The sequence below is a fragment of the Triticum aestivum genome, chromosome 2D, assembly GCF_018294505.1.
Source record: "Triticum aestivum cultivar Chinese Spring chromosome 2D, IWGSC CS RefSeq v2.1, whole genome shotgun sequence".
NCBI lineage: Eukaryota > Viridiplantae > Streptophyta > Magnoliopsida > Poales > Poaceae > Triticum > Triticum aestivum.
The window spans coordinates 60,470,546-60,496,655 of record NC_057799.1 but is presented as its reverse complement, the minus strand read 5'-3'; the positions used below and the strand labels follow the sequence as shown (position 1 = coordinate 60,496,655).

The following is a 26,110-nucleotide window of genomic DNA, read 5'->3' as shown; positions in this document are numbered from 1 at the left end:
TAGTATGGTACCGAGCTTTGTGTTGCCATCTTCGCAATTGGGGTACAACCCTTTTTTGTGATCCTCTAACATGCGATCGAACTTCAGCTTCTCCTTTTGACTTTCGCATTGCGTCCTTGCATCGACAATGACCCGGCGGAGATCATCATCATCGGGCACTGGTTCCTCTTGATCTTCAGCAGCTTCCCCCCTTGCAGCATCATTGGGCACATCGTCTGGTTCCTCTTGATCTTCAGCAGCTTCCCCCATTGCAGCATCACCGTATTCAGGGGGCACATAGTTGTCATCGTCCTCTTCTTCTTCGCCGTCTTCCATCATAACCCCCATTTCTCCATGCCTCGTCCAAACATTATAGTGTGGCATGAAACCCTTGTAAAGCAGGTGGGTGTGAAGGATTTTCCGGTCAGAGTAAGACTTCGTATTCCCACATGTAGGGCATGGACAACACATAAAACCATTCCGCTTGTTTGCCTCAGCCACTTCGAGAAAATCATGCACGTCCTTAATGTACTCGGAGGTGTGCCTGTCACCGTACATCCATTGCCGGTTCATCTGCGTGCATTATATATAATTAAGTGTGTCAAAAACCATTACAGAACATCATGAATAGATAATTAAGTGACCAAATTAATAGAAGTTCATCATCACATTAGAACCAAAGTACATACATAGTTCTCATCTAACAACATATATATTGCTCTCCAGAGCATCTAATTAATTAAACCATACATTGAAACTATGTAAAACATTTCAATGCGAAAACAAATGCGATCATAATCGCAACCAAGGTAACAATTGATCCAACGGCATAATGATACCAAGCCTCGGTATGAATGGCATATTTTCTAATCTTTCTAATCTTCAAGCGCATTGCATCCAATATCATCGACGACATCCGCAACATGCAACTCCAATATCATCTTCTCCTCCTCAATTTTTTTCCTTCAAGTAATTGTTTTCTTCTTCAACTAAATTTAACCTCTCGACAATAGGGTCTGTTAGAATTTCCGGTTCAACCACCTCCTAGATAAATAAAATCTATGTCACGTTGGTCGGTATATTTGTCATAAACAATAAATGAACCAAATAGTTATAAAAAGATAATATATACCAAATTCGAATCATAGACAGGACGAGGGCCGACGGGGGCGGATACCAAAACCATCGCACTATGTAATAAGAAGGAATAATAAAAGTAACAAAATTAGACAAGTAACTATCTAAAGTAAGAATTTTTTCCTTTCAGAAAGAAGATAAGAACAAGAGGCTCACCACGGTGGTGCTGGCGACGAGATCGGCGCGTGCGATCGACGGCGGTGAAGACGGGGACGGGATGTGACGGGCCGCTAAACCTAGACAAATCTCGGGGGAAATGGAGCTCGGAGGTCGAGTTTCGAGAGGACAAAGATTAACTAGTGTGGCTCAGACATTTCATCGAACACCTCATGTGCATAGGAGGTGAGCTAGAGCACCCAAATGACCTCCCCTCGCCGGCCAGAAAAAACAGAGCACTCGGGAGTGCTCTGCTGTGGTGATGGGGTATATATAGGGAACTCATTTGTCCCGGTTGGTGGCACCAACCGGGACTAAAGGCCTTTGGTCCCGGTTGGTGCCACGAACCGGGACCAATGCCCCCTTTAGTCCCGGTTGGTGGCACCAACCGGGACCAAAGGCCTTGTGCTGGAACTGGCGCGGTGCGGTGGGATGTTTAGTCCCACCTCGCTAGCCGAGAGGCTTCGACAGTGGTTTATAAGCGCAGCTGCGCTGACCACTTCGAGCTCCTCTCAAATGCAGGCTTACGGGCCTATTCTGTCACTATTTGCCTGTGGGCCTACTGGGCCTTCTGCGGGCCTGAATCCAGGCCCATGGATGGGTTTCTAGTCGTATTCAGGCCGTGGTGGCCTAGTAGGTGGCATAATTTTTTCCTCTGTTTTTTTTCTCTTTTGCTTTATTTGTTTTGTTTTGTTTCTACTTACAACAAAAAACTTATTTATTTTATTTCTAATTACTTATGTATTTTACTTTAATTATTTTATTTTTATTTATTTTACTGCTGCTATTTTTATTTATTTTACTACTGCTATTTTTACTTAATTTATTAAGGTTTATTTATTCTAGTTACTATAGTTTATTTTATTTTATTTTATTAAGGTTTACGAGCTGTGGGAGGGACCAGGGGTGGCGACGTGCTGTGGGACACGATGCAGGGGCCGAGGAGGGAATTTAGGGTTAAGTTTTTATACGGGAACGGTTAGACGGGCTTTAGCGGGCTTTCACCGGGCTTGTGGGGTTTTACCAGGTCATCGATGAGAGTTTCCAAAAATGTCATTAGAAATCCGTCATGGATTAACAGGTTTCTTGTAGTGATATGTCGAGCACAATGAGTGGTGATCCTCCGGCCTCCCACTCGCACGCAGCCGCCGCCACCCTCCCGCTCCCTCGCCGCCGCCGTCGTCACCAATCCCGGCCATGGCGCCGCCGCTGCCGTCGTGCCCCTAAAGACCTATTCATCTTGCCTGAAGGTGATCCTGTGTCAGATCCTCCACTTAACCCGCGTGGACCGGCTCGTGGGTCACTGACAGTGGGTCCCTTGGGCCCACTGGTCAGGTTTGACCAGTCGCCCCCGCCTCGTTCCTCCTCTGGCCGAACAGAGGTGGGGCTCCGGCGATCAAGGCCGGCGAACGGCGGCTCCTCGCGGGGTCCTGAGGGCGGGGATGGATCCGCCAGGCCGGGGCGGTCCTCCCGGTGGTCGAGGAGGTGGCGGGGATGGAGGGAGTCGCCGGCGGCGAGCTCCGCGGCGGACGGCAGCTTCGGGAGGTTTGGGGCTTTGGCCTACGGTGGTTCCCCGACGCAGCTGAGGGTTTGGGCGGCTCCGCACGGCCGAGGGGAGGAGGATGGTGGTGCTATACGGACGGGGGGGTGCTCTGGTTGCGACTGAATGGACCGGAGGGCGGCGCCGGCTGTACTGGCCGGAGATGGGGAAGAAGACCTTCCCTGGTCGATTGCCTGCTATGGGGGTGCTAGGTGGGGTGGCTTGAGGTCGCCTGAGGGACTGGACGGACTCGGGGGCTCCTTATATAGGCGGCCGGAGTCGGTTCCAACGGCGGCCGTGGATAAGAACGGCGAACCGCCGTTCTCTAGCCTGCAGGACGTCGTGGCGGCGACGGGCACTAGTGGACGAGCTCGCGGATAAGCTTGGACTGCTCCAGAGGCGAGCTGGCGAGCGGCTGTGGCTCGGGCGGCGCCGTCCATGGCAGGGGCCTGTTGTGGCCGGCCGTCGTGCCCCTGAAGACCTATTCATCTTGCCTGAAGGTGATCCTGTGTCAGATCCTGCACGATACCTCATCACTACAACACGTCGGCGGCGGTGTATGAGGCGTCCATGGCCCTGGTGGCGCCTTCAAGGGAGGACGCATGATCTTCAAGGGAGGACAGGCCATCAGGTTCATCCACTTGGTAGCGTCTTTGTTTATCCAGGTTTGACAATTCATCTTTTCATTATCTAGTCTCTCAGGGATGTCAAACGTACCTTCAACAACTAACGTCGGCATTTATTTTGTTCTGTAGTGAACCCCCTCGATGAATGCATGTCTGTTGCCGTGGCTAGAGAAAATTCTACATATCCACATCCAGATAACCAACAAGATAAGTAGCAGCTTTGATATGGAGGTATTTTCCTTCACTGCGTACTTTTTCTTTGTGCCCTTTACTGTACTGTAGTAGCATTTGCTAAATTGCATTGAGAGAATAGGACGGCACAACAAGCTAGGGCTTCAAGAAAACCAACCAAATTCCTTTTTTTTGGGATCAACCAACCAAATTGCTGTAATAGCACGATTCGCAAGACCTAGAAGGGATCTACACATGACATCGGTGGCTTCTCCTGCGCCTGCTATTTGCCGCTTTGACACTGTTGACAGATCCGAGTTCCACCTGCTAGGCTCGAATGGTAGATGTTACGGGCAACTGTATGTGAATCCCACTCCAAGGGATCGCCCTTCTCTATCCGAGATATGGCGGTTATGGAGTTGATGTCTCGTGTTTTTTTCTCTTTTGCTTTATTTGTTTTGTTTTGTTTCTACTTACAACAAAAACTTATTTATTTTATTTCTAATTACTTATGTATTTTACTTTAATTATTTTATTTTTATTTATTTTACTGCTGCTATTTTTATATATTTTACTGCTGCTATTTTTACTTAATTTATTAAGGTTTATTTATTGTAGTTACTATAGTTTATTTTATTAAGGTTTATTTAGTTTTATTTATTTTATTAAGGTTTATTTATTTTATAAATATAAAAAAATGAACATAGATGCGCTTATAGAGAAAATTCAACCTAAATTCATAATAAATTTCTATGAAATTTACTATGAATTTAGGTCAAATTTCCTGTATAAGGGCATCTATTTTCACTTTAAGAGAAGCTCAACAAGGCAGATAGGGACGGCCTTATAAACTGATGTGAGCGCCCTTCGGTTGGCGAGGTGGGACTAAACACTGGCCGCAACTAGGACCAGGCCTTTAGTCCCGGTTTGTGGTCCCGGTTTGTGGTAGGAACCGGGACTAAAGGGTGGTGGGTCAGGAGCGTGGCCCATTGGTCCCGGTTTGTCCCACCAACCGGGACCAAAGGGTCCGGACGAATCGGGACCAATGCCCCCACGAGGCCCGGCAGGTCCCTGGCCGCACGAACCGGGACCAATGCTCACATTAGTCCCGGTTCGTGACTGAACCGGGACTAATGTGAAAACTGTCCTATGACCTAAGCCCCTTTTCCTACTAGTGATTGTAGAAACGATATTGTGTTTGACAGGAAAAATATAAACGACCCAATTGGGATCATTAAAAGAATGTGCTGCTAGATCACTGACTGGGCTATTTTGCAGAGAAAGGACCCAGGGGAAAGAATGCTGGCGTTGGGGGCAAGACTCATCGAGCAGGTGGCAAGTGAGATCTTCAAAGCTTCGCAAGGATGGCGCTTAGGAGTTCCAAGGCTGCAGATGTGATAAAGATTAGCGGAGCAGCGACCGTTCAAGCTTGTCTGCTGTTTCCTTTGTGTCTTCTGCCCCCTCTCTTTTGCGCTGGAAATGTAATGAAGCTTAAGACTGTCTGTAACAGGTGCGTTAGTCTTTTGACTTCCCCCCTGCTTTGCTCTATTTCCTTTTTATTCCTGAACTTGTATCAAGACTACTAAAACTGGTGCTTGGCTCTGGCCTGGTTTCTTTAATGGAAATAGGAGGGGAAACTCTCTTTTGCTAAAAAAAAAATCAACAGTGGCGGAGCTGTGCGTGCGGCCAGCAACACGGAGGCACGTGGCCGGTGAGATTTTCGGGTACCTCCCCTCCCCTAGCAGTGGACACCTTGAGGCGGCGCTACAGATCACGAGTGCGCGACTAGAGGAGAATGACTTGGACGTGGAGGACCTTCATGGCTCCCTCCCATGTGTTCGAAGTTGAATAACCGTGGCTCCTCGCTCGGCTACGATGTGAGCACACCCAGCGTGATGCTCACGCTTAGCCTGGATTTTGCCATTAAGAAGCTCATGCAGGAGTGTGGTGCATGTCGGCTGCTCGCATGCATCAGGCAATGCCGAGGCGGTGCGCGAAGGCATGGCATAGCCCAGCAGCAGCGGAGCACGGCGGGGCTGCAGCGGCAAGCCTGCAACACGCAGCAACATGCAGTGGTGACGCACATGGTGAGCAGCCGCGGTGCTGGATGTGTTTGTGCTAGCAACGCACGTAGCGAGCAGTACCGATGTGCGGCGGGCACGGTAAGTGGTAGCTCAGTCCTCGGTAGACGCGGAGACCATTGGACGCTGGAGTACAGCTGGACCAGCAAGCACGAACGGGGTGCACATGAGATGGTAATGGAGTTGCAACGTGGTTGCTCGTCATGATCAAAGAGGACTCGGCTAGGGGCTGGACGGCGCTAGCGAGCATGGCCTTCAGCGCTCGGCGGGCTCCAGCACCCGAAGCAGTATAAAACACGAAAGTTATCTGGTTTGAAAAGTCGAGGGACCGAGTTTCAAGAGTCGTGGGACGAAAAAATATATATATAAGTGACTGCATTAACAGGGGCACCTAGGTGCCTGGGCACCTTGTTTGGGTCAACCCGTTATGCATTTGGATGTAAGTGACGTGCATCATTATAGATTTCTTTCCTAATTTACTCCATGCAAGACTTTCCATATATACGAGATAGCATTAAGTGTTTGATTTTTTCCTAGTTTACTCGCATTCTTTCTACAGTGACACTTTCTATGCATACAATTCAAATAAATTAGATTCGGCAACCATCTGATCATCTACGTTCAATTTTGAATCATTTTTTCTACTTGAACTTAAGACATGTACATGTACGTGTTCCTAATTTCCTTTTACGTAATAAAAGTATTTGTTCATACACACATACCTGATACCCATGTGTACATATTATTAGACCGTGATACCAGTTGATGGGTATCTAATTAAAATATGTACAAGTTGGTGTTGGTATTATACTTAATAAAAATATACACATACCTAAAATATTTTATGTAACAAAAAATACACACGTACTCGTGGTATTATACCTAACAATAATATTCCGGAATATACCTAATGATAATATACCAGTTGGTGGGTATTATACCAATTGTTGGGTATTATACCTAATGAAAATATTTATGGGTGTTGGTATACCTAATGAAAATATTTATGTGTTGGGTACATATTATTAGACGATACCAATTATTGGGTATCATATACAATTATTTGCGCCTATGTACTTCAAAAATAAGTAGATATAATACCTACGTATTTTTGGGGTATGTACTCATGCATTTCATGTCGGGGTATGTAGTTATAGGAAAATACGATGAGTACGCGCATACCTAAAAAATATCGAGTACTTTCAATTTTGTGTATCCATAGATATTTGAAGTATGCAGTTGAGTATTATACCTAATGAAAATATTCATGTATGGGTGTTATACCTAATCAAAATGTACACATACCAGGGTATTCATCCAATAAAAATATACACATACTTAAGATACGCTTGTGTACATTTTGGTAATTCAGTCAAAATATGAATCGTGCATACCGTACTAACTACGAGTAGTTTTTCCTACATTCCAACGGAGTATCACATTAATTTCTAATTTCTATCTCCTGTTATGTCTATCAACATGCAATGTTGCCATGCATGCTACTTTTTTCTTTCCCACGAAAGGACTCTTGCCATGTATGGTGCATGGAGTCATATTTATGGCATTCTTTTTTTTGCGGGGTATATTTATGGCATTCTATAAGTATTTATGCCACAATTAATTTGATTGGAAATTTGTAATGGAATAACCCGTTAACAACAATACCCGTTACAACAGCACACATCTAAATGCGATCGAGTGGTGGAAAGGCAAGGAGCCTGGACAACTAGGTGCCCCAAACTGTTGTCCTATATATATATATATATATATATATATATATATATATATATATATATATATATATATATATATATATATATATATATAGAGAGAGAGAGAGAGAGAGAGAGAGAGAGAGAGAGCAAACCCAAATGCCATGAGATCAAAAAATGGCTACATTGAAGACAAACGTAAAAGTTGACATCGAACGTCATATGTTTGTTGCATGGGAGATTTCTAGTAATGAGTATATTTTTGCAGTACTGAAATATTTAAGTTTTCGTTGTCAATAAAAGAAACCTTGAAGTTTCTGATTCTGAGTACTGAAACTCAGATCTAATTTATGGGTAAAAAATAGAACTAAATATGGCACAAATTGATTAATTAGGGTAAAAAATGAAAACTTTACTAAATGGGGTAATTGCTGTCACAAACATCAAACCTGTGGGTAAAAAATAGAATCAACTAAAAACTTTAATCTGGACCTCTCAAGCGCCAGAATAAAAGACAAATGCCTTGCTAATATACTCGAAAGCCACCTGCTGTGTCCGTGAGATTTCTTTTTTTTTTAGGATAACCTGAGTAGAAATCACTCAGAGTTATAATTACATTCAGAGAGCCACAGCTCTCGCACCTCATCAGGAATATCATCGATCTTGTCTTGATTGCCTTTGGTCTTTGCCAGCGCCGCAAGACCATGGGCCAGACCGTTGCCTCCACGTCTAATAGCAACAAAGTTAACCGATTTGAAATCATGCTGCAGTAGTTTAATATCATGAATCAGCGGGTACCACTCCGAGGCCACCGTCTTACTGGAGGTGAGGTCCCCGACGACAACAGCGCAGTCCAGTTCCACTACGATCTCTCCACGGTGCAGTTTTGACAGGGCCGACATCCCGATAGACACTGCCATGGCTTCAGCTTCCTCGGCAGACTTGCAGGTGTCAATTTGACGGCTGTCCGAGACCAGAACCCTGCCCTTCCAGTCTCTAGCCACTACGCCCACCGTGCTTCTCCCCGAATCCTTCTGGAAGGAGGCGTCAGTGTTCAACTTAATCACACCCCTGGGAGGAGCAGTCCACCGATTAGCCGGGCCTGGTGCAGCAAGCAACGGCTGTTCAGCGAACAACGACAGCTTTTCCTTCCCGTTTTCCATGTGATTTGGATCATGCATATGTTTGATCTCTTCCATGTATCTACATAGGAAATTCACCGATCCAGTTATTGTTTCTTTGCCATTCCCGTGTATACAGTTCTCTCTCAAAAACCAAGCTCTCCAAAGCAACAGTAGCACTTTTGTTCGCTCTTCAGCTGTGCATTTATCTAACAGGCATTGGAGCCGGTCCTCTCCATTGAACTGGAAGCTTTTTTCAGCAGGCAAATTCCACCATTTCCTCATGGCATGACGAAGGGCAGTACTTTTAGTGCACCTGACGACGGCATGGAACTCATCTTCCTCCTCACAACCACAGATGGTGCAGATCCCATCATGTGTTATAGTTCTCTTATGCTTGTTAGCTTTTGTAGCCAGCGTACTGGTCGCTACCCTCCATGCAAATACTCTGACCTTATTTGGCACCTCCGATTTCCAAATCAGGTCCCATATGCTTCGGTCCCCAGCCTCGCTGGTGGAACTAGACACTTGTGCCTCGCTCGTCTCTTTGAGCTTTGCAGCTAGCTTATATGCACTTTTAACCGTAAAGATACCGGTCTTCTCGAAATGCCAGGCTGCAAGGTCTTCCACCTCGCCGACCGGGAGTCTGATCCTTTTGATTTCCGCAGCATCAAATGGATAGAAGATTTGGTCAATGAGGTCTACATTCCATTCATTCGTCTCTGGTAAAATAAGTTGATTTACCCATCTCAAACGTGACCTCCTAATAAAGCTTGCCGTTCGGAGCCCTTCATTCCTGGGTATCCATTGATCACGCTGAATTTGAATTCTCCTTCCATTCCTCACACGCCAGATTATACCCTTCTTAAGCAGCTCGAGGTCACTCTCAATGCCTCTCCACACCGGAGACGCATCCGAGGCGAAAACCGTGTCAAGGATGTCTCCTCTTGGATAGTATTTTGATTTCAAAACTCTAGCACACAGGCTGTCTGGCATCTGCAGTAGCCTCCATGCTTGTCTAGCCAGCAAAGCTAGATTAAAAAGATGCATATCCCGAAATCCAATACCACCCGCTCGCTTTGGTTTTGTCATTTTTTCCCACGACATCCAATGAACCTTCCGATGTCCTTCCTCGTCTCCCCACCAAAAGTCACGGATCATGCGCTCATATTTCTCACAAAAACCTTTAGATAACAAGAAGATGCCCATAGTGTAAGTCGCGAGGGCTTGGACTACAGATTTTACATGTACTTCTTTGGCGGCAAAGGACATGTAGCGTTCAGACCAGTCATTGCATTTCTTCCCTAGTCTGACCATGATTGGCTGGAAATCACCATCCTTCATTCTACCTTCAAGGGTAGGCAATCCAAGATATTTGTTCTCAAACGATACCGATTCCACCCCAAGAATTTCCTTAATTTCCTCCCTGACTTGTTGTGGGCAAATTTCGCTGAACATAAGAGAACACTTGCTAGCACTCAAGAGTTGCCCTGTACATCTTTGAAAGGTTTCCAGGACATTTCGTACTACTTTGGCCTGTTCCACCGTTGCTTTGAAAAAGAGCATACTATCATCTGCGAAAAGAAGATTTGAGATGCCTAGGCTATTCCTGGCTACCTTTATTGGAGTGATCCTCCCTCCCATTGTCTCCTTGTTCAGAAGGGCAACCAATCCGTCCGCCACAAAAAGGAAAAGATACGGGCTTAAAGGGTCACCTTGACGCAGCCCACGTGACGGGCTAAAATATTCCATATTCTTCCCATTGCATCTCACAGAGAATCTTACAGAAGTGACACACTTCATCACCCAATTCGTCCATCTTCTGTTAAAACCCACCTTAAGAAGAACCTCCTCGAGGAATCGCCAGTCGACTCGATCATAGGCCTTTGCGAGGTCTAGTTTGTATGCGCAGTGGTTGTCCCGCCCATTTTTGCAGTGCTGAATCTTATGAAAACACTCGAAGGCGATAATGGCATTGTCAGTGATCAGCCTTCCTGGGACAAATGCGCTTTGGGTCTCGGATATGATGTCATCCAACAAAGGTCTCATACGATTCACCAAGCACTTTGAAATCACCTTATATATTACGTTGCAGAGGCTGATAGGGCGATAATCTCTCAAGGATTGGGGGTCTTTCCCCTTAGGAATGAGCACTATGATTGTGTCGTTGATACCCTCAGGTAGCTCACCGGTTGCAAAAAAATGCAGCACTCCCTTCACCACATCCTCTTTCATTACTGCCCAATTCCGTTGGAAGAAGCGCACCGGAAAGCCATCCGGGCCCGGGGCCTTAAGAGGCCCAATCTGAAAAAGGGCATCGCTAACAGTGAAGTCTCTGGTTAGAGCTTGGTTCATCTCATCATTTATCTTAGTATCAATTAGATCAATGATCTCTCCTGGCAGAACCTCTTCCTCCTTTGTGTAAAGTTTCCTAAAGAAGTCTGTGGCTAGCTGGTTGATCCCCTCCTGGTCCTCCACCATTCTCCTTGCTCATCCCGTAGCCGGTCAATGGTATTCTTTTTCCTTCTCCAAGTTGCTCTCCGGTGAAAGAACCGTGTATTTTTGTCCCCTTCTTTAAGCCATGTGGCGCGCGAGCGTTGACGCCACATCATTTCTTCTCTCAAGAGTAGCTCGTCCAAATCCTTTGAAAGTTCTGCTATTTTTGCCTGCTGAACAGCTGAAGGCGGTGAACGCCATAGCTGACCGAGTTTTTTCCTGATCACTCCCGTTTTTTGAAGTACAGACCCGAAATCCTTCCTTGCCCAGTTCCCAAGATCATTCTGCATAGTCTGCAACTTCCTGTTTATATCGGCCAAACTGTTTGCTGCTCCGTTTTGCTTCCAGGACTCATTCACTGAATCTGAAAGTGTGTTAACTCTCTCCCACATGTACTCGTACTTAAATGAGTTCTGATTCACACTTCCGATCGGTCTCCATTCTTTTCCTGGCCGGCACGTAGCAGCAGCGGTAGGTGATCGGATCTAGTTGTGCAGATATGTTCGATCGTAGCTTCCTTGAATTCATTGCTCCAGCACGACGAGGCCACAGCCCTGTCCAAACGCGCCCTAACGTTTTTCTGTCCTTCTTGTTTGTTGTCATAGGTCCACTTGGGGCCTCTAAAACCCAGATCATACAGCTTGCACTCCGACAAAACATTTCTGAAGTTCTCCATCTGTTTTTCAGAGCGTCTCGACACAGAGAAATGTTCCGACTGCCACATTACCTCATTAAAATCACCTACCATCATCCACGGTAGGTTTGAGTTATCCTTTAACCTTCTAAGCAGGTTCCACATGTGGTGTCTCTCATGGGTTTTAGGCTCTTCATAAACAAAAGTGCCACGCCATAAAAGGCCATGTGGGTTTAAACGGATCAGAACATCGATATACCTCGGTCCAACGGCCAACTTCTTTATTTCAACATTTTCATCATAGAACAACACAATGCCGGCTCCTTTTCCTTTGCCGGCCTGCGTGATACAGTGCTTGAGGCCAAGCCTCCACCTCAATTTATTCACTACTTCATTTCGCTGCCGTGTCTCCGAGATGAACACTACCTTGGGCTTGTACGTGTGCACCAGGCACACTAACTCCTGAACTGTCCGGGGCTGCCCTAGTCCCCGGCAGTTCCAGCTGAGGATGCTCATCCCTCCTGACGGGCGCACGCCTTGGCACCCGTCAGTTCACCGGCAGCCCCGGGGCCGGTTGCTTCTGATTCCTCCTTCTTGCCTCCTTTCTCATTTTCTGTTACATTCTCCTCTCCCCTTAGTTTCTTGTTTTTCTCTTTCTCTATCTTACTGTTTACATCATTTTCCTCTATAGCCCGAGCAGTTTCTGCAGCTGAGCGTTTCCCTAGCACCGAGTTTGCCTCTGTCTGAACTTTGGCATCTCCCACCTCAACCTGGGTGGGGAGGACAGCAGTTTCTTGTATCTGGATGTATTGGGGAGCCGGGCCAAAACCAGGAGGGAAAGAGGCCTCTGGGTGAGCACCCCCCGGTTCCCGACTGGGGCATGGGAGCCACCCTCGCCTTCTTCCTGAGCATGCCTTGGTGCGCCACTAGTGGCCACCAGCTCGAGAGGGGTGGTGTTGGTGTCGACCCCCGCCCTAGCCGTGGACAGTATTGCAGTAGATGAGGGAGATGCAGCGGCCACCTGCATCTTCTCCTCTAGGCAGCCATCATCCACTCGCAACGCGCTCACTGCCGCAATGGCAGCTTGCACATACGGATCAGCAAGTACCTCCTCTGGGATCCTGCACATCTTTACCTTGTTTCCCTCCAGCCGCGGAACCCGATCATCCTGGGCCTTGATCTTCTCCCACGCCAGTTTCGCCGGTGCCGTCCATGCCTCCGCATACAGTTCTGACCCAAAGTGTAGAAAACGCCGTGCACTTCCGGCATCTGGCGCGATGTATCCGCCCTTGTTCTTGCTCCTCTTGTAAGGCGATGCCCTCATGGCACCGGTGTACCTGAGCTTCTGGTCATCCACGGGCAGTCGGCAGTCCCGCTCACCATGACCAATGTGGCCACAGTACATGCAGAAACGTGGAGCCCTCTCGTACTTGACTTCGAGCTCCATCAGATCATCCTCCCCTAGTTCTCTAGTCTCAATCTCACGCAGGAGATGATTGTGTACATTATGTTCTACTCGAACTCTTACAAATTCTGAAAAAATTCTCCCATTCTTATCAGCATCTACTCTGAGCACTTTTCCTAACATACGACCTAGCTTCCATCCTACCTCCTCTGAGAGCATAAGTGGTGGGACATCATATATGCGAGCCCAGATGGGCATGACATTCACAGGTACATCAGTCGGCTTGCCCTCACCATCATAGGGGACGATGAGGAAGGCGTCCTTGCGATGTGTCCACGGGCCATTCTCGAGGACGAAACGACGGTCACCCTCTCGCTCGAATTCGAGCATGAAGCGGTTGTTGCGCAGGGGGGTGTAGTCGAGGCGACCACGAAGCCCCCACTTGCTCTTGAGCTCCCCGAAGAGGCCCTCGGTGCTGAAGGGGAGCACCGAGAAGAAATAGCCCACAGCCAACCAGCGCGTACGCATGGGCGCTCGGGCCTTGGTCAGGTCCACCTCCAGTACTTGTCTTGATGGCTCCTCGGACACCATCGGGATGATGCTGGAGCGCATCTCCTCCCTCTGGATGTCCTCGCGTTCCCCACGCGAAGAGCCTCCCCTCAGCACCGTCCTCTCTCCCTTTGCCTCGCCAGATTTCTTCTCTGGAATGAATCAGATCCCTATCTTGCAAGTTTGAGGTTAATGTGGTCTGACGAGAACTGGTCCCCATCATCGACTTGCATCTCCTTGAGCACCATGGCGTTCTCCACAAGGAACTTGGCGAGCTGGACCTGGAAGCAGTTAACCTCCATGGCCTTGAACTTGAGCGTCACCTTTCGCAGGCTCTTCTGCAAGCAGCTGAAAGTGCAGTTGTTGTTGGTCAAGGAACCCGGGAGCTCTGAGACACCGCCGAGCTGCACGATGTCGCGATGCGCCGACGACATGGGGGCAAGCCTATTGAACCTTTCCATGGATTGAGCGAAGGGTCCGCCGCCCATATTCCCGATCTTGCGTTCGTAGTCGTAGTCATATTCCATGTTCAGCCTGAGCCGGAGTTCGGACATCGCTGGGCAAGAGTTGAGAAGCCTCGCCATTGCTAATCCCGTGTGTTTGTTCATGTACTTGTAACGTCCTTCTACTTCGAGGAGCTCCAGATTTGGGAACGTGGGGAGGATGACGCCGGCGACGATGTCGTCGATGCAGCGGAGGCGCAGTTTCAGAGCCCTCGTGCCAGTGAAGCTTGTTAGAATGCGCGACACGGGCTTATAGTACTGTTGCACGCGATACTCGTGTCGAGAGACATCAAGGTCGACTCGTGCCAGAGCCGGCGTGGGTGATGTCAGCGAGAGCTTGACGGGGAATCCCTTGTGGCGGAAGGAGCGCAGGCTCGGCATATCGAGCTCGATGCCGGGATTGGCCCCAAGGCTCGAGCTCCTCCTTGCGGGGACCAACCTCGAGCACGAAGGCGGTGACCGTCTGGCACCGGAGACGGAGACGCGCCCTAAAACCGGGCCCACAAAATATCCACCTTGCGAGGTCCGGCTTCACCGCCGGCTTGTGAGCGATATCCACCAGCACGAGGTTGGTGAGCGCCGGCGCGGCGTCGACCACGTCCTGGAGATACCCCTCGAAGATGACGCAGTCGCGCAGTTGCAGATCCGTCAGGCGCGGGAAGTACATGCCGGTGGACGGCACAGTTGCTGGCCGTGGATGGATGTCGCAGCAGGTGAGCTCCAGCCTCCAGCACCCGGAGAGTGGCGGCGCACGGCAGGGATGAAAGCCACGGGCGATAGCGATAATCATCCGGCCGGCAGCGGACGCGGAGCTCTTCCAGCTCGGCCGCGGCAGGGTGGGCGAGGACGACGCCGCCGACCCTGTCGTGGGCCTTCTCTTTCCGCTTCTCTTCTTTACACATGAAGCGGTATTGTTTGGCCCCGCTGTACGCCGATTTGTCCAGGGACAGCGTGAGGCTCTTGAGGTCCGCCGCGGCGCGGCGGAGGGCGTCGAGGACCTTGTCGGCGTCGGGCAAGAAGAGCGAATCGGTGTATGAGGTTCTTTGTATGTAGCCGCCATAGGCGTAGGGCTCGAGGTAGTTGGTTGCACGTATGGTGGCGGCGTAGGGCTCGCTGTCCAGGTTGAGGGCGCCTGATCGGAGCCATACTGGACGCCACCGTCGCGAGAGGACGCCGGTGGATGCGCCGGTCTTGGGTGGCGCGAAGGATAGGATGTGCTGGAGCAGGTCGTCCGGGAGGGCGGACAGGCGGTCGTCCTTGGCGGCGGCCATCGACGTAAGGTAGATCAGATGTGGATGTACGTACGTGCTTGGATCTCGCTAGGTTTTGTGGAGTCGGCTTGTGTTTTGGTAACGAATGCCCCTAACAGTCCGTGCAGATTTTCAGCGATTTGGGTTCAAGTTTTTTCTTTTCCTTTTTGCGGGGTCTATAGATTTGGGTTCAGTTTATGGTTATTGGATTGTGCAAACCCTGCTAAAAATTAGCAAAAATAAAAATAAAGACCCGCATATCCAGCGGACGTCAAATTTTAGGCGTGGCAAAATAATTTTTTGTTATGCAATATATGTTCGCTGAGGATGACAAGTCTAGTTTGTGACTAAGGGAAATCCACCTCGGTTTATTTTTGGGTTTGTCATGAAAAACGTTTGCACATCTAAGTGACTCAATCAAACTAGCAAGAAAAAAATAAGACAAAAGAAAAAAAAATATTGCACGAATCTTAGCATAAAACCAATGATATAGGATTTAGATGTGCAATACTTAGAGCACATCTAGATGTGCTTTAGCAGAACTGTTTATTTTTTACCAAGAAATTATTGTGCTTGCAAACTTAATTTCCATCCTCGCGCCCATATAAATTGTCATGAAAAACGTTTGATTTGCCATGTCTACAACTCTGACATCAGATTTTTAGCCTTTCCAGTAAATAAAGCGCGGGCTAAACATACAATCTAGAATTGAGGTTCGGTATATCTAATCCTCTTTTCTATGTCCTCCTCCTCACCCCACCTCCTTCGTTTTCCATTTTGCCAATTTCACTCGTTGTTTTCCGAAATCGTATTAATTGACCCACATTTTATTGGCTTACTGGATAAAATCAGGTTTCTTTGTTAAGTCAATTGCTAATGATTGAATTGGCGACTTAAGTCCATTTTTATACGTAATCACATTTTTAGGGGATATTTAATCACATTAACAAAAATATTACAGGTAGATCATGATGATTATATAAGTAAAAAAATGTGTGCTCTCATTGTAACACATAGTCGATTCTATATTAATAATAGATAAAATGTATGGATATAGAAAATTACGATAATTTTCTAGGTTGAACGCAATACAAAACACAAAACGCAACCTTAAGTTTTCTTTCATTTTTCTCCTTTTTCCTTTTGCGACCCGAACATTACTATATAATACTTAGGTTTTTTGAGACATTATATATAGTACTTGGCCTTTTTTAGGGATATATAGTACTTAGCTGCCCATGTCGCTCGGGCATGGGTTGTGGCCCGGTAGCAATATTTTGCAGGGAGCACCTTTTTCCCCTTTCCTATTTTTCTTATTTTATTTTCTAAATTACATGGAAGACTTTTTAAAATTACGTGAATATTTAAAAACTAGAGTGAAAACATTTTTAAGTGACACCCACACTTGCTAAAATTACACAAACATTTGAAAAATTAGGGAGAGCACCATTTTAAATTTGTGAAGACTTTTAATCTTAAAGCACACATCTTCTAGAATTACTTTAACATTTTATAAATGTGCGAACGGTTCTTAAAACTACACGAAATATGTTTTTCTTCAAAAAAGGTGTTCATATTTTCAAATCACATAGCCTTTTTTTATGACATGGACATTTTAAAAAAATATGTAAACACGTTTAAAAAATGATGTGAACACTTGTATAAAAAATCATGAACACATATTAAATGGATGACGTTTGCACATACGGAAGTCCATTGGCTACAATCTAAACGTTTCAAAAAAAAGGTCCATTGGCTGCAAACTGTTTCATCAAACGATTCCTCGATGACGTTGAATTATCAAAGTCGAAGAAGAATACGCCTGCTACGACCATTCCGACAACAACATGGATTGTGACGGCTCTAAGATCAATGGTGATACACTCGGAAAAAAAAAAATCAATGTTGATGCGGGATTGAGAAAAAAACAAAGATAGTGCAGCCATGGCGGCGGTTGCCGGCGAAGGCACAAGATGCTATATGTGTGCATCGCGTCGGCGGTGGCTTACTCCAGGACTTCTGCTCCAAAGACTCTCGAAGCGATGGCATGCAGAGAAGTGCTGGCACGACCTGAATATTCAGCAAGCTATGGTGGCAAGAGAGAATGACTTGGGGTGATAAACACTTTCCAGACATGCACCTGGACTAGGCAGGTCCGAAATTCGAATAAATCCAGACATGCACAGGGACATGAAGTTTCTACTCGCGAGCTCATATGCTCCCCATGAACAATTAAATCGAAAAAATAGCAATAAAAAATCTGATATTTCGTGGGAACAAACATTGACGAAATCTCAACATGTATTTTGGAATGTTGTTTCTTCATGAAAATTTGCACATATGTTGAGAATTTGTTAATATTTGTTCTGAAAACACCGATTTTTTTTACTGTTTATGAGGGTGGAGAAGGGCACTTTGGCATGCAGAGGCGCTTCAATCTTCGATTCATTGCCGACGACGATATCACATTGTTGGTTGTAAGAATTTCCCTAGCTCTCAGCCTCCCACGATCAACTGCCGTGAGCAGAGCACCGTGATTTATTTATTTTATTTTGTACTTTCTTTTTGCGGGGGAGAGCACAGTGATTCGAACATGTATAAACAACAAGCCATCAGAAGCTGGAGCAGATCGCTACTGCTGTACAAAAGTTCAGGTTCCGTAGTTCCTTCGAATTTTTAAACGGGCACCTGCTCCTTGCAGTTCAGAGGGCTAAGCTAAGCCAGAATTGTTACAGTTCATTCATCGACGTCAGCGGAGACTGCCGGCCTAACGAGATGCCTAACTAATGATTGAGATTGAGTAATTTGGGTGTTAAAGAAAGAGATTGAATAATTTTGGACCAATAAATGATCGGTGAACGAGTTGCACCTGAATCTCTATCTGATTCAATATAATAGTATATGAAATGGTCCGGTTAGATTTGATTGACCAATTCAGGCCGGCCAAAAATTGTTCACGCAATAGACAAGAAAAAATGGTTGAAACATTTTTTTCTTTTTTTTTCGAAAGGGGGACTCCCCGGCCTCTCCATTAGAACGATGCATACGGCCATCTTATTAAATAAATAAATAGGTTCCAACAAGGTCTTAAAGTCTCTAAATGAAAATAAAAAAGAGCTCACACGGTAAAAGGGCTAGAAGACAAACTAGCCAAATAAAGGACGGCACAACCGGCTGGCAAAAGAGAGATAGGTAAACTAATTGCCTATCCTATTACATGACCGCCATCCAAACCGGTTGAAGATATCCCGAGCTATCATCTTCCAATGGATAGATCCAGTAACCAAACGCTCCCTGGCCACCGTCGGAGTGAGTAGCGACTATGAACGGATCAACGCCGTGGCTCGGAAAATAACCTGCAAAAAATGAATGCGTGTTGTCCTGTTAAAAACTAAATCATTTCTGCAATTCCAGATTGCCCACAACAAGGCACAGACTCCTACGCGAATATGTCTCGCTAATTCGGGCTCTATCCCGTTAAGCCACGTTCCAAATAACGTGTTGACAGAACTCGGTGGAGTAATATTGAAAGCAATATGGACCGTCCGCCATAAAACTTTGGCTAGCGGGCAATCAAGAAAGAGGTGTTTGATCGTCTCATCCCGATCACAGAAACTACACCTAGTAGGTCCTGTCCAATTACGCTTTGTCAAGTTGTCCTTGGTTAAAATAACTTATTTATGGACAAACCACATAAACACCTTGATTTTCAAAGGAACTTTGACAGCCCAAACATGTTTTAAACTAGGAATCGAGCTTGAATTGATAACATCAACATACATTGATTTAACTGTAAACACTCCAGACCTAGTAAGCTTCCAGCGTAATTCATCGGGCTGTTGAGAAAGCTGAACCTCCATCAGTCTACTCACTACAAGGAGCCATTCTTCCCAACGATTCCCCACTAGCGCCCTTCTGAACTGAATATTAAGGGGATAGATTGAAGTACCGTTGCAACAAACACCTCACGTCGTTGAACAATACGATACAAAGACGGGTATTGAATGGCTATGGGTGTCTTTCCGAGCCAAGTATCCTCCCAGAATCGCGTACTAGCACTGTTATCAATAATAAACTTTGTCCTATTAAACAAGGATAGTTTGACTTTCATAAGCCCTTTCCAAAAAGGCGAGTCAGCCGGCCTTACTGTCACCTGAGACAAAGTTTTGGTTTGAAGATACTTGTTACGGAGGATTTGCGCCCAAGTGACATCAGTCTCACTTGATAGCTTCCACAGCCACTTGCTGAGAAGACATCTGTTCTTAACTTCAAGATTCTCAATACCAAGACCCATTCATCGGGCTGTTGAGAAAGCTGAACCTCCATCAGTCTACTCACTAGAAGGAGCCATTCTTCCCAACGATTCCCCACTATCGCCCTTCTGAACTGAATATTAAGCGAGATAGATTGAAGTACCGTTGCAACAAACACCTCACGTCGTTGAATAATACGATACAAAGACGGGTATTGAATGGCTAAGGGTGTCTCTCCGAGCCAAGTATCCTCCCAGAATCGCGTACTAGCACCGTTACCAATAATAAACTTTGTCCTATGAAACAAGGATAGTTTGACTTTCATAAGCCCTTTCCAAAAAGGTGAGTCAGTCTGCGTCCTTTAATGATCCAATCACTTACTAAAATCTTAATTGCGCAATTTAATCTTCCGGAGTATATATTTTTTATCAGTATTTACCATTTATATCTGTGTATTTAGTGCATGGTGCTCCTATCCTCGATCCATGCATGATCATGGATGCGACGAAGGAACGTAGGTCCCATGCGGAGTGCCGCCCGGCCGGCTTGAGTGGAGGGTTCCCAATGGTGCAAAAATGTATTCCTTGGAGGAACCGGACGACGTTGACAACTTTTCCCCAGGCCTGCTGCAGGCGCTCCCTTCCTCGTCGCTCTTTCGTGCTGTCCCGCCGCCTGCTCGGCATTCGCAGGGGCCGCCCGCTCCTCACCACATCTACACCCAGGCGGCAGCAAGGGCCGGGCTTCCATGAGCAGGACGGCGGCGGCCTCGTGGCGGCGTGGCCCGTCCGCGAAGGGACGCGTGGAGCCGGAGGCCGCTGGCATTCCTCGGACGCTGCAGCTCGGCGCCATGATCCTCGTTTTGTGCCTCCTGAATATCTACTTCAATATTTACAACAAGCCGGTAGTACTAATCTTCATTTTTCTCCTCCTCCTTTGGGAATCGTTTCTTGATCCTATTCCAGTATGCATGTGACTGATGATGATGCTACACAGGTTCAGAGAGTATTTCCCTTCCCATACACCATCACCACCTTCCACTTCGCATTCGGCTCCTTCTTCATCACTCTCATGTGGCTGCTAAACCTTCATCCCAAGCCAAGGCTCTCCCTTCAACAGGTGACACAAGGATAAACACTGATCTTTCCAATTTGTAGAACGATAGAGAGAGAAGAATTGGCGGAATAAGATGTTGTATTGAGCCTCTCGGGCGGCTTATACATAGTAGTGGCTTGGAGGGCAAGAAACCTCTCCTAGAGATAAGGCAGGAGATTATTACAAATCATATGCTATCAAATACACATATATGCCTAAATAGTAAATACTCTAACATCCCCCGACAGTCGTAACGGTAGTGTTGCAGACAGTAGGAGCGTTGCGGATGAACCGACTGGAGAAACCGACGGGCTGACATCCCCCCACAGTCGTAGTGGGAGCGCCGTTGATGGTGTCATGTCACGTACACGTTGACTACAGACGAAACCGCCGAGTTGCTCAAGCGAGGTGATAGCCCTTTGTGCCGAAGTCGACGAAGCCGAGAGCGTGGGTGGCGGAGCCGTGGTCGAGGTAGCCGTGTGCAGGGTTGCTGTGGTCGATGTCATGGTCGGGTGCTGGTGTCGAGGTAGTTGCACATGAAGCCGCGGACGCATAGTGCACGAAGAGAGTGACGAATGCACGTCGAGGCTGTCGTCGAGGAAGCCGATGCCGAAGGAGACACAGTCCAAGTTGTTGAGGACGAGGTGCAGCCATAGTTGTGCCTGAACCAAATGCAGGTCGGGGACGAAGGCATACTTTGGTTTTGCCAGAACCGAGTACGCAAAGAAGAACTTGACGGTGATGTCATCGAGGCAGGTGTAGTGGAGGGTGTCGCTGCCGAAAAAGACATTGCCGATGCCAATGAAGACGAGGCGCCGATCCAAGCTTGCCAGACTCGGGAACGCGTTGGGGACGAAGGCACGTACCGATGTTGGCAGTACTGGCCGTGCAAAGGCAGGGACCATCATGACCTGTGCAAATGCACGGAGATGATCACAAATCATATGGTACCAATACAGAGATATAGATACTCTAACACAATTTACCCGATCATGTTAAAATTAAAATATTTCCTTTCGATAACATGTTCATGAGTCATGTCAAGTCATAAAGTAATGCAAGTTTGCAATGACTGAGTTACTCTTCTAATTACCGGTGCAGTACGCAAAGATCCTTCCTTTGGCGTTAATACACATGACGGCCATTGTCTTCGCCAACATGAGTTTGGGCAAGGTGGCGGTCTCCTTCACGCACACCATCAAGGCAGGGAACGCCGTTCCACTCTCCGTCTTGCTGCTCAGGCAGGTATTTGATTTCAGGTTTTCTTGTGTTATCTGTCCCAGTAATAAAATGTGCAGAAAGAGATGAATATGTTGTTCTTAATTGTTCTGTTCTTGCAGACACCTTCTCTACTTGTATTAGGTTCTCTCGTGTCAGTTGTTGGTGGAGTTGTACTGGCATCTATGACTGAAATTTCATTCAACTGGTTAGTTGCAATGTTTGCCATCTCTTAAATTCCAGTGTCAAAAGATTGGAGAAACATTGGCTCTCTTCACATCTTGCAAGCTATATTAGAATGTATATATCACACTGTGCATTAGTTCAGTCAATCTTATTCACTGCCACTCTGGAAAGAAAGAAATAGTAGTTCACATTATTGGCAATCGGGTTAGTCTTATACGCATGTATCACTCAAAACATTCTAAAATGGGAAGTAAGGTTTGAACTTTGGATAGACTCTTGCTAGGTTGCAACTTAAAACTCCAGTTAGTTTAGCTAAATTAATGCAGGAATTTTTATTCTATTTTGCAATCCAAAACATTGGTTGTACTTCAGGTTTTGGCAACTGGGTTATTTCTCGTGGTCTTAAGCAGAGCCATCTGCCATCATGTATACTAATTGTGTAAGTACGTTGGGGAAACAGGATAGGATTTTGCAGTGCTAGGGATTCCAATGACCAATCGCGAAATGCTTTCTGCAAGAAAATTCTTGCTGATAAAGAGGTGACTTGCTACTTTATTTTGTTCTATTGGATATTCACATCGTAGAAGCATGATAAATATCATGAAGAACATTCTCCTTACACATAATTTTTCCTTACAGGAAAAATTGGACGATATAAATCTCTTTTCAATATGACTATCATGTCATTTTTGTGTTCGGTCCCATTAACGCTATATCTAGAGGGCATAAAGTTTAGCCCGCTGTTCCTACGGAGCACTGTGAGTATTGCCAGCTTGCAAAAGTAGATATCGATTGTTTTGACAATCTTTTGGCTAATAAAAAATCAAACATTGTGCCTTACTGTAGGGGTTAAATCTTCAAGAACTATGCCTGAAAGCGGCCGTTGCGGCCACTTGTTTCCATTTTTACCAACAGGTATGTCAATCTTCACGAAGGATCAGTTAAGACCACATAGCGCATAATTATGCATAATAGTAGTTCATAACACCCACATCATTGTTCATAATTAAAGTAGATAACACTTGCTTCGAGCTAAACTAAAGATAAAATGGGTCGGAGTCAGGATTTATCAACGTTGGCTTGTCGGATCAGGACGTCTCTAGCATGTGGGTGCCCCGCCATGACACCAGCGCATTGCCAGAGTCATCGGAGTCGGTGGTGGCAACCTCCCCGAAGATTACATCATGCTCGCAATCCACCTCGCCCAGGAACCGGCGGTTGGCCTCGGCCTTGTGTTCGTCGACGATGGACTACAAGAATGCTTGTTTCACCTCCACCATCTCGGCGTCGAAGGCGAGTAAACGGCCGCCTCCTTGTCGGGCGTTCTACTCCTCCACCTCTCGGTGCTCCTCACCGTCAAGCAACGCACACTCATACTCACGCTCTGCCACCTCCCATGAGAAGAGGATGTGGTCGCCGGCGCCACCCTCGTATCGGCTTCATCCATCGCCTGCCCATCCTCCTCCTCCGCCTCGCCCCCCTCCCGCTCTTCCTCGGCCTCCTTCTCCTCTTCCTCTAATTCCGTTGACATGGATTCCGTGAGCTGCGCTGCCTCCCGACCCCGACGATGACGAGTCAATGGGGATAACGTCCCCTGCGGTGGCACCCCACCTCTTGGCCCACGACCGGCGGCACACCATGTCGATTTGAGTGGCAGTGGACAAATTTATAAGGGGGAAGGGGGTAAATTTGGTGGCTTGTCGCCGATTGAGTCATTTTTCCGGTCAGATGAGAGCACAAAGGAGTTTTGAGAAGTGATGTTGCTCTCTCAAATTTGAGCCAAATAGAATCTTTCGAGATTTTACTCTTCAATTTTTTGAGTTATAGGTTTGAGGCTTCGATTAGGTGTGTTTAAACTTGAACTCCACAAAAGATACCAATTTGAGGAGTTAAGAAACTTAAGAGTTCGATTAGAGATGCTCTTGGTAGCTGTAGAGGCTTTAAATCACCATGATCAACCGGTTTCTATGCTCAGTGATGTTGGATGAGTGGTCGTGCATAGTAAGTTTCATGACCTAAAATTCAACTCTTACCACTTTTCTGTTTTTTCATGTTTAATATTTACCATTAATTCTATTTAATTTTTTCTTTATTTACCTAGTAAAGTTTCTACTTTGTTTTTGTGGCAGGTTTCATATAGTTTATTGGCCATAATATTACCTGTAACCCGTTCTGTTGCGGACTTCTTCAAATGAGTTGTCATCATATCATATGTTCTCTTCTTCAGAACTCCACCTATAAATGTCCTTGGTAACTTTATCACCAACCGATCCTACTTTTATATTCTAGTAGTTCACTCTCCTGTTTATTTGTGTATGAAATATATCCTTATTTGCAGGAACTCGGCGTTTTCCTGTACTCTAGATTCACGAAAGCAAAATCGAAGACAAATGTTGCATAAAAATAGTTTATACTAGACGCATTGTCGCGCCCGTCTATTATTTTGTTAGAATAATAGAAATATCCATACAAAATATTGGAGCAAATTTGCATAATGTAACTTATATATTGGTTAGCAGTCGAAGAGGAATTTAATCTGATTGAAACAAAGTAGAGCCATTGTAGAGCGGCACTCTCTTTCTTTATGATTATGAGGGCATATCAAGTACAAAAATCTTTGTGAAAAAAACAAAACTTGTATCATCAGTGATCTGATTGTATTATCTAGACATTGTAGGAAAATAAAATATATGTTATATAATTTTGAATGACTTGTATGACACAAGTACGTTGAACATATATGCAAGAAACAGCAGGCACGTCTGAAGGTAGAACCAGATATCAACAATCAATATCCATAAAAATCACCTCCACTGGAATTGCAGTTAGGAAACAGCAGGCACGTCTGAGCGTAGAAACTACATCGACATTGCTATTCTTGGCTTGTTTATCTTGCAAGTATTTTTTTCAAGCATTCTTAACTTAGTCAAGCCTATGATATATAGCCCGCAAAAAAAGCCTATGATATATAAGCCAACCCAACCCTGTCTAAACCTACATGATTTTTTTAACAAAACAGATCAACTAAGTGCTCAAGGCAGGGAAGACGAACACAATTAGGTGCCGACCGTGGAGAAGGGTGCATGAGGAGTCACCCGAAGTGGTAAAAAAGGTGGCAACGGAGTGCTGGCAACATGGCATCCGACACTGGTCTGCCATGCAATTGCTTGTACTTGAAATGTCCATCTATCATTGCGGTTGTGAAAACCACAAAGGTGGACGTTGTAACACAAATTAAATTGCTTGTTGGACATGACAAAAAAAATACAAGAGCTAAAAAATGCATTAAGTAAAACGTAGTAAAACAATAGCGGTGAATTGCAAAATAAAGATTCCTCCAATGGTTAATATGATACTTGCGGGGGATCAGGGCCGGGTAAGCTCATATTAATATGGCAATGTTCAAAAGCGATCATGATAAGCTAACAGATACGAACATCTGAATGGAAATCATATGGTCTCATAGATTCTACGTCTTGCAAAGAATCATGATGCAATGATATAATAATTGATAAAACTAATAAGGGTAGCTTCTTAATTCTAATTATGCAACAGAAGAATGAGACACTCAATGTGTCAAAACAGAAAATGCAGTACTAAATGAATTTCATATACATATAGCCTTAACCGGTCAGTTCTTAAAGAGGGAACATCCAACATGAAGTCCTAAATTACCATGTTGGTAGTTGGCACTCAGTTTACGAATAGGAAGATCCAACCTACATATTCAGGCGTCAGCACATGATTCAGGAATTAGGTACTTATATGTAAAAATATTTCAGCATGGCTAACACATATTGAATATCCTATTGAAGAAATGTTCCAGCATGGCTAAAACATATTTAATATCATATCAAAGAAAGAACAATGTGTATCTATTTAATCATTTCAAGGATTGTCCTCATCTCAATATTAAACTCGATGCTGGTTTGAGTAACACTAGGTTTTTGGAGCGAAACACTTCAACAGAGTGACCTTATCTAGCAACATGAAGACACAAA

The 26,110-nt window shown here is 45.8% G+C and overlaps 1 pseudogene; it reads left to right on the top strand.

Annotated features, from left to right (window-relative positions):
• Window positions 1–20,358: 20,358 nt before the first annotated feature.
• LOC123055643 (phosphoenolpyruvate/phosphate translocator 3, chloroplastic-like) lies at window positions 20,359–24,510 on the top strand (annotated as a pseudogene).
• Window positions 24,511–26,110: the final 1,600 nt, after the last annotated feature.